The following is an 8,764-nucleotide window of genomic DNA, read 5'->3' as shown; positions in this document are numbered from 1 at the left end:
GGAGAAAACAAGATATTCCATGACAAAGCCAAATTTACACAGTATCTTTCCACAAATCCAGCCCTACAAAGGATAAAAGATAGAAGACACCAACACAAGAAGGGAAGCTGCACCCTAGAAAAAGCAAGAAAGTAATCTTTCAACAAACCCCAAAAAGACAGCCACAGAAACATAATTCCACCTCTAACAACAAAAATAACAGGAAGTAACAATCACTTTTCCTTAATATCTCTTAACATCAATGGACTCAATTCATCAATAAAAAGACACAGACTAACAAACTGGATAGGTAAACAGGACCCAGCATTTTGTTGCATACAGAAAACGCACCTCTGTGACAAAGACAGACACTATATCAGAGTAAAATGTTGGAAAACAATTTTCCAAGCAAATGGTCCCAAGAAACAAGCTGGAGTAGCCATTCTAATATCGAACAAAATTGACTCAATAGAAACAGATGTATAAAAGTTGGGGTCATAGGCAGATGCACTTAGCACTTAAAATGAGCAAAATGCATAGAAACAAACACTTATCTAGGACTAATTGGCTATTCTGGGTCTTTGTTGTTCCATATAAAATTAAGGATTTTCTTTCTATTTATGTGAAGAATGAGATGAGGATGTTGTGATTGCATTGAATCAGTAAATTGTTTTGGTAGGAAATTCTTCTTTCACAATGTTAATTCTACCAAGCTATATGCTTAGGAGGTCTTCAAATTCTAGTATGTTTCTTAATCTCTTTCTTCACACATTTAGTTTTCATAGTAGAGGTTTTTTACCTCTTTTGTTATATATATTCTAAGTATTTTATTTTATTTGAGAGACTGGGCAGAGGAGCTTGTCCATGATCTCTTTCTCAGCAGGCTTGTTACGCATGTGTATTAAGACTGGTAAATTTTGTAAGTCAATTATGTGTATCATAATACTTTGCTGAAATTATTAATAATTTCTACAATTTTTCTAGTCAAATTTTGGGAACATTGGGTATAAGATAGCATAATCTTCAAATGAAAATAATTTGACTTAATATTTCCCCATTTGTATCCCTTCTCTTGCCTTATTGCTTCAATCACATTATGGATGAGCAGTAGGGATAGTGGGCAGGCCTCTCCCATTCCTGATGTTAATGGGGCTTATTAATGGTTTTATTCATTTAGGATGATATTGGCCATGGCTCTGTCATACATAACCTTTATTATGTTGGAATATGTTTCCTATAGTCCTACTTGTTCTAGGGCTTTTATTAAGAATGCATGTTGAATCCTATCAAAGACCTTTTCTTTTTCTTTTTTTGCTTCCCATTGAGATGATCATATGATTCTTGTATTTTTTGTCCATGTATTTGGTTTATTACTTTTATTTCTTATATATGTTTTTAAAAGTAAAAAATAAAACAATGAAAAAAAAAAGAAAGAAATGAATGAGCTTCTCCCAAGATCATGAAGCCACAAAGATGGCACAGGCAGGATTCAAACCCAAGCCATCTTCTCTGAATGCTCTTGAGAATGGGAAAAACAATGAGTTTTAATAAGCAGTTAAGAGTGTAACCAAATTTCTGGTTCCTCTTTTTCTCCATAATTATAACCTATCCTTGAGGAATTCCAAGAAAACCCCACTGTGTACTGGAATGACCCAGACAGAAACTGTTTTTTTAAGATTCCTAGCTTCAACTCTGACCTTCAACATCCTAAAGCAAAGAACTTCCTCAGCATAGCACTGAGTGTGTCACTGTGAGTGAGTGTGACATTCTGAGTGAGTGTGACATTCTGAGTGAGTGTGACATTCTGAGTGAGTGTGACACTCTGAGCACCCTTGAGCAGATCCCAGCCGGGAGTGCCCAACTGTTACAGAGTGGTCATCATCTATTTTCTTTTATAATTATTTAGATTTATTTGTCTTATCTTGTGTTTGCCTGCAGGTATGTCTGTATGCCACATGGGTGCCCAGTGCTTATGGAGTCAGAAGAGGGCATCAGATCCTCAGGAACTGGAGTTATAGGTAGTCATGAGTCACCACGTGGATGCTGGGAACCAAACCCAGTCCTCTGCAAGAGCAGCCAGTGCTCTCAACCACTGAGCCATCTCTCTAGCCCCAGTTTTCTCTTCTCTTCTCTCCTTTTCTTTTCTTTTTTTCTTTTCTTTTCTTTTCTCCTTTCATTCTGTGCCCTTTCCAAAATCCCAATCTAGGACCCACTCAGAGGATAAACAGTCACTCTACTTAATTTTGCTTTTAATTCAAGATGTATTTTATGGCAAGTCTTCTCCCTCCTTCTGCTCCTAGAGCCTATCTGTCATCTGTAGCCATCTTAGCAATGATGCTCCTCTCTTGTCTACCTCCTGAGGTGTCGCCTCCTAAGCTGAGGTGAGTGTGCCTGCGATTTCCAGTCTTCCCACTAAGCTGCCCTGAGTGCCAGCTCTTTCCAGAGTATACATAAGCAAGATTTCACTGTACCTTCTCTGCAGCAGGAAGACATTTTCAGGCTGCTGGTAGTTAACAAAGCCATCCTAGTTATCGTCAGATGGAGAGTTAGCCACACACATCATGTTTCCTCCATGTACCAACTTCATGTTGGATAAACTGTGAGCAGTGCAATAGTTAAGGAGACAAGAAGTAGAGATGAGAAGAGAGAGCTTATATAGCATGCTTAGTGGGGTTCCTGGCACCAAATAAATACTCAATAAATAAAAGCCAAGGCAGTATTTTTAAAAGAAACTATAAAACTATGGGTGATTGCTGCTTTTATAGATACCTGTCTCTTATTTAATCCTACTTTGTATATAGTTTACAGAATAAAGGCCCCTGAATTTGGAACTCTTAATCATTCTTCTATTGAGAACAAGAGAACATGGGTATTGGGCTGGGGAGTAGATAGGAGGCAGTGGATAAAGCATGAACATTCGAAAGACAAGGGTAAATTGTGAAAGATCCACTTTCTGTTCTCTTTGACTAAAAGAAGATCAAAAGCTTAGTAACAACTGGTGCCATAAAACTAAGCCAGCTACTGTTATCTTTCTTTTACCTACAATCTTTTCAGGCATGGGCCTCCGAAGCCAAATAAGTTGAAGATGGAATTGTAATATTTGATTTCTAGTGATATAATTCAAATAATTAAAACTTCAAATATTATAATGTCCTCGTGACATAGGAAGCTGAGCTAATACTACACGGGACCTCAGCCAGTTCCTTCTAGCCTTAGGACAACGCTGACACTGGAACTGTACTGTAACATCATTAAGTTTAAATGACAGGCAAAGACTTTGAAGACCCTAATTAAGGAGAGCAGACTTCTGCCCACCTTGTATTTGGTACTGGGCATATGTCATGCCCAGTTCTTGTTCTTAGTAAGTTGACAAGGTTTGTTTGTTTGTTTGTTTGTTTTGTTTTTGTTTTTTGTTTTTTCAAACACATCCTGTAAAGTTGTTAAGGAAACGAGGGCTCACGCTGTAGCCCAGGCTAGACCACTTATAAGTTTACCATGAATCTGACATTTACCTCAAACTCAGTCTCCTTAGTGCTGGGATTACAGGCATATGTCACCACACTCGGCTCTATTAGTATTCTCTTCATAGACTCTAGAACACATTAATTAATTAAAAGAAGAACTTCTGAAAGGGTTTGATGTTTCATTTATTATGTGAATTCATATGCTATAAGAACATGTATTTCCCCTGGTGTTAGCTTGGCTGAATTCATGCAAATATGCCACAGAGATGTCTGTTATTCTCACTGTCTCATGAAGGGGCCTCACTTTGGATAATTATTCTTTCCTGGGCTGTCTCTGACTTGTCCTAGGGACTCCATGGTACTTCTTTCTTACTCTCTTTCTCTTTCAACAGCACTCTCTGCCTGCCTCTGTCCTTTAAGAACTTTACAGGCTATGTTTGAAAAAAAATCAAACAAACAAAAACACATTGTCAACTTCCTAAGAACGAGAACCATCAGTGTCAACATTCATAAAGTAAGGACAATGACCTACACCTGTCACCTAAGGTTCATGCATAAAAAATGAGCCCATATTTGTAACCTACTTAGCACAGTGCCAGGCATACTGGCTGGTATTGATTGACTGGCTGGTAGATTGATTGATTAACTGGCTGATTTTTAAAAAACACAGATGGAAATCCAAATGACCAAATTCAAACAGGGGCTTAGAAAATCGATATATAACCAGAGAAAATGCCAGATAAAAATCACAGAGAAGCCCTTTCCCAATCGATTTTTAATTCAAGAGCTTGAGTAAATATCTATTCTTCAATGGAACTCTATCTGACGCTCCACATTGAGATCAAGCTGTAGAAAGGGCCATGTTTGGCTTGAATGACTAAAGTTAAACATTAGGAAGACAGCTGATGAGTGGCCAGTACTCCGAGCTCAGCCCTTTCAAATGTACCCAGCACTCCAGACCAGCACAGCGTTTTAGATTCACTGTGATCTTGAACATCTAACTTGCATTCCTGAGCAAGAAGTGGATTCCATAGCCTATGTGAGGAGGGGGAAAAAATGTGTTTTCTGAAAAAATGTGTTGTTTGCAATGTTCAAAGTGCACATATGCCAAATGCATATTTTAGTCAGAGTGGGAAAGTGGGTCTCAGCCACCAGGACCAGCACCCCTGGTGTGAGAGTGTCTAACCTCAGAAATCCTAGGAAAATGACCTTGGTTAATTGCCAGGGAATCTGAACCATGAAGTATTACAATGGTGTTTAGAGGCACCAGAGTCTTTCCTTCCTGCTGCCTGAACACTGTGCCCAAAGGGCCCCTGCTGTGAGTGGACCTCCTTCTCACCCACTAGACACTCACCACTCAGTTCCTGGGCCCAGTTCACCTTTGACTGAGTTTAAGGGAAGAAGGGGAAACCTAGTATAAGACACTCGAGGATGTGTGTGACAGAAGTACACCAACAGAAGCCCAAATGCTTCTGTCCACCACAGCACCACGGCAGACATCCAAAATGAAGAATAAGGCTTGTGATGGAGTTTCTCATTAATGCGCACCATCACGCGCTGAGTTCCAACATTTTTCTGGTTGAACTACAAATTAGCCAAGCCACATTTTAAAAAGAAGTTCTGAGTGTATAAATGGCTTTTTAAAAATCAGTATGGAGTTAAGTGGTAACTTTTCCCCTAAAACAAACAAACAAACAAAAATAACCAGGGCAGCACAGTAAACCATAGGAGTAGACTGTGGCAACATGGTAACCCAAAAAACATAAAATCAAAGAAATAATCAGAGGATGTGTAAAATGAATATTCTTCAACCAAAGAGCTCTAATAGTTTCATCAATAAGAAGTTCCTTGGTCCACATTTGTTAACTGTGTCTGAATCTATACTAAGTGCTACATGTAGCTAGAAAATAAGAGAAAACAGTCATTTTCTTTGAACTACACTTCTATCTCAAAAATATAAACATACACATTTTCCACCCAGCACTTAAGAGTTTGCAGTATGGCTTTAAATTGTATCTTTCCATCACTTCAAGTGCAAAACTGGAATATACCCACAATCGTTTTTCTACCTAATCAGTCATTACTAATAATCTATGCCACCAAATACCCCTTCCTGTCACCATGGCCAGTCTCTTTCCACCTGTTCTCTGCACAGCAGCTATGATCAATACCCGCCGTGCTCAGCAGGTCAGGAAATGATACCTTATATTTATAGCATCTCGCCTCGAGGTCTCAGGGTCGCCTTCTCTCCAGCCACATATCGAAGCCTAAGTGTCTGGGTAATGAAGTCATTAAGAACCCATCGTCCTTCAGCAATGTGATTTTATAAATGCTACCACACATTGCACTGGATGCAATTGTGCTATCACAGTGCAACCAGAAATTGCAAGAGAATGATGGCCCAGAAACAGGAAACGGAGGGAGGCTAAGTGGCTGTAGGCTGCCAGGCAGGCTTTAAGGTTACAGACAACTGACACTCAACAGCACGAAAGTAACAACAATTTAAAGTTAAAATTCCTTGGCTTGCTTTGGTGTCTTTGAATATATTTGATACACATGAAGAACAGAAATCCCAGGTGGGCCAACCATACCATCATTTACCTGACTGTGTTTTACAACTTACACCAAAAACTAAGGCCAGTTTTTCTTTGTAAAATTCAGACTGTTAAACCAGGATCTGCAATAAAAAGACGGGCACCCTTGAGAATCTTGGAGAGACGTGACGATTCTTTCACACCTAAGGGCATACTTGCTTCCCCCAAGTGGCTGATCTGAGTCAAGTTCCAAGTCCCTAAGGTATGTTTTTTGCATTTCCTACTACAATAGTACAGCTGTCCCCTTACCCATGGTGGCTTTAGCCCTGGTGGTAACTCAGAGTCCAGGAAGCCAGTGATATATGTAATAGTGAGACCACGTTTCTGTAAGCCACCTAATACAGTTAAGCAGTCAGTGCATTCTATCTGTAGCTGTTTATTTCTGTTTACTTGTTTTATTTTGGAAGGAAGAAAAAGAAAATGGTGCTGTTTGAAGACGCCAAACTATTGAATCTTGTACCTGCAAACAGGAGCCCTTATCTTGCCATCGTAACACTAAGCAGCTCTATGCTTCAACACTCTAATTGTGAGCCACAACTGCCCAGGCTAGAATTCCCAGTGTGGGTTTCATATAGCTACACGTACAGAGTCCTTGTACTTGAATGTTAGGATTGCTGACAACGAGCTAAATAAAGCTGCACTCCTGGTACCTTAGAAAGAACTCAAATTGTATTTTTAGTACCAAGCAAACTACATTCTGTGACTATGTGATGCGCCTTCGGGTTTTTGATGGTCTGACTGCCTCTCGGGCTGAAATGAGAAAAGGCTGATGATGATTCTCCTCCTCTGCTTCTCTTCTCCACCCCACTCTACTTCATTCGAATCAGGCTAGTGTTTCATTGCCTTCATCAAAGAGTATTTAGCACAGCATCTGTGAGCCGCTCAGCAGGTTAAAAACTCGCTTTCAAAACAATTGTGGAAATAATCTGAAAATGACTGCAGTGTAAATCCTTTAGTTTCCAATACAGGCTTATAATGAAGTGGCATTACTCAAAATTGTTGGCACATGAGAACAAGCTTAGGAACCCAGCAATCAGCAAGCTAACAGGTGTTGGAATCCCAAGGGGGGTGGGGGATATTAAATAATCACTCTGGGATGGCACCTCCTGTAGCTACAATACCCAGAATTCTAATCAAGTTAACCACAACTCAAAATAATCAGTATTACTGTTTCATTAACTATAATATGAGCTAACAAAAACAAAATAGACTTCCTTTCATTCCATAAAACGTTCTCTAACCTACTTAAACATGATTTTTCTAAGTTGAGTTATACAACTTAATCAGGCGGGTAATTTTCCAGTTATCAATACAGCATCTGTCCCCAATTAATTAAATAACATCTGCACATGTATAATATCCTTAACTGATCACCTGTAACCCTGAAAAGCATGTTTTCTTTCTCTCATAATAGTACCTATCATTTCTAATACTCCCCCCCCCCCACACACACACAAAAGAAGTCTTCACTATCACATTTAAAAAAATTCTTTTTGTGTGTCTGCAACAAACTATCACGAAATGATCTGCTGGCTTGTGGCCACTGAAAGGGACTGGTACCCACAACTTGAGCAGTTCCCTATCAGGTATCCCAATGCCCTTGGCAACTGCATCTCAGTCCTTGCCAGCACGCGTAAACACTGATGCAAACACCGCCTGGACACCTGCCTCCGAGGATGCTTTGGATGGCTCCCTTGCATAAAAACATAAGGCATTTTCCACTTGCCTAGAGCGTGAACACAATATCTTCCCAAAACAATAGCAACGATGTCTGTGCCAAGTATCTCCTCCACAAGGTACTGGTCCAGCTCTAGAAAGGCTAGAAAGGAGCCTGAGCACTCTTTCCCACCATGCAGTTCCAGATTCAGATCCAAAACCCAGAGGAACTCCAGATACCACTTCTAAATGCGTGGACCACAAGCGTCAGAAGGAGCTGACTTTTCAAAGATTTGTGTTAAATTTTAAAAAAAGAAGAAGAAGAAAGAAAGAAACCTCTCATTTGCTCCTTACACCTCCTATCCTATTCTGTAAGGAATTAACCATGAAACACAAAAGTCCTGGGGTAATTTTGTTTCCTTCTTTTCCTCCTAAAGGCGAAGGAGAGAGGTGGAAGGAAAAAGAGAGACACCTGGCAGGTGGGTATGGCTCGGCCCGCCCCTCAACTTGGTCGGGACAGATCAGGCGGTGCCGAGGGCTCTGCTCCACAGCCCGGAGCGCGGCCCGAAGTTTGCTACGGGTGCTGGGCTCGCGGGGCTCCGGGAGGCCGTGACGGTGGGTGGCATCAGGGTAGCCCCGCAGGGCATCCGGTGCATACCCCGCAGCGGCTGGACCCCGCGCTCGGGGGACCCTTCCGGGGCCGCGCGGACTGGCGCGCGCCTTACCTGACCAGCGGCGGCGGGGGCCGCGGGAGGACGGACGGGAGGATCGATGGGAGGACCGAGAGCCACTCCGGCGGCGGCGCCAGGGATTGAGGGAGGCGCGGCGGAGGAGGAGCTCGGGAGCCGCGGGCGGGCGGGCCGCTTTGTCTCTACGGCGCACAGCCGACCCTACGTCACCATGGCAACCGCCAGTGCCCGGGCCGGCCGAGAGCCTGTACCCCTAAGGCACCACGGTCCGGGACCCCGCCAGCCCTGAGACCCACGCCCTTCTTCTCAGCAGTTGGGTAGTGTGGAGGAGACAAGGACCCCACCCCCAAACACCCGGAGCCACTGCCAGTGTAGACACTCC

General features: G+C 41.9%; 1 protein-coding gene across 1 annotated transcript in view; it reads right to left on the bottom strand.

Moving 5' to 3' along the window:
* Positions 1 to 8,506, bottom strand: part of Rnf182 (ring finger protein 182) — a 50,294-nt gene extending 41,788 nt beyond the window's left edge. Inside the window, exon 1 of the mRNA XM_021181096.1 lies at positions 8,419 to 8,506. The gene's annotated coding sequence lies outside the window, so the exon portion shown is untranslated. The remainder of the gene's footprint in view (positions 1 to 8,418) is intronic.
* Between the last annotated feature and the right edge of the window lie 258 nt (positions 8,507 to 8,764).

This window comes from Mus caroli, chromosome 13, assembly GCF_900094665.2.
Source record: "Mus caroli chromosome 13, CAROLI_EIJ_v1.1, whole genome shotgun sequence".
Taxonomy (NCBI): domain Eukaryota; kingdom Metazoa; phylum Chordata; class Mammalia; order Rodentia; family Muridae; genus Mus; species Mus caroli.
Note: the sequence above shows the minus strand (reverse complement) of the source record. Positions and strands in the feature narration are given on the sequence as shown.